Consider the following 630-nt stretch of genomic DNA (forward strand, 5'->3'; position numbering starts at 1 on the left):
CAAGCTACACCTTCCCACTCTAACCCGTTGTATTCCCCTTGTATCCAAAAAATCTGTCCAAAAAACAGAATGACTGAACAGAAATAGCTCTCTGGGATTTCCAAAGTCTCATAACCCTCCTTTGGGTGAAGAAATCTCTCTGAAAGAGCCAACTCTTCATTACAGCCAGACTAAAGATCCTTTCAGAATCGGCTCAGACAAGCACACATGGATTTTATGGGGGAGGGGGGTCAGCGAGGGGGGAGGGGGGGTCAGCGAGGGGGGAGGGGGGGTCAGCGAGGGGGGAGGGGGGTCAGCGAGGGGGGAGGGGGGTCAGCGAGGGGGGAGGGGGGTCAGCGAGGGGGGAGGGGGGTCAGCGAGGGGGGAGGGGGGGTCAGCGAGGGGGGAGGGGGGTCAGCGAGGGGGGGAGGGGGGGTCAGCGAGGGGGGAGGGGGGTCAGCGAGGGGGGAGGGGGGCAGCGAGGGGGAGGGGGTCAGCGAGGGGTGAGGAGGGTTCAGCGAGGGGGGGAGGGGGGCAGCGAGGGGGGAGGGGGGTTCATCTAGGGGGCGAGGGGTGTCAGCGAGGGGGGTCGCGAGGGGGGAGGGGGGTAGCGAGGGGGGAGGGGGGTCAGCGGGGGGAGGGGGGTCAGCG

Source organism: Scyliorhinus canicula, chromosome 27 (genome assembly GCF_902713615.1).
Source record: "Scyliorhinus canicula chromosome 27, sScyCan1.1, whole genome shotgun sequence".
Lineage (NCBI taxonomy): Eukaryota > Metazoa > Chordata > Chondrichthyes > Carcharhiniformes > Scyliorhinidae > Scyliorhinus > Scyliorhinus canicula.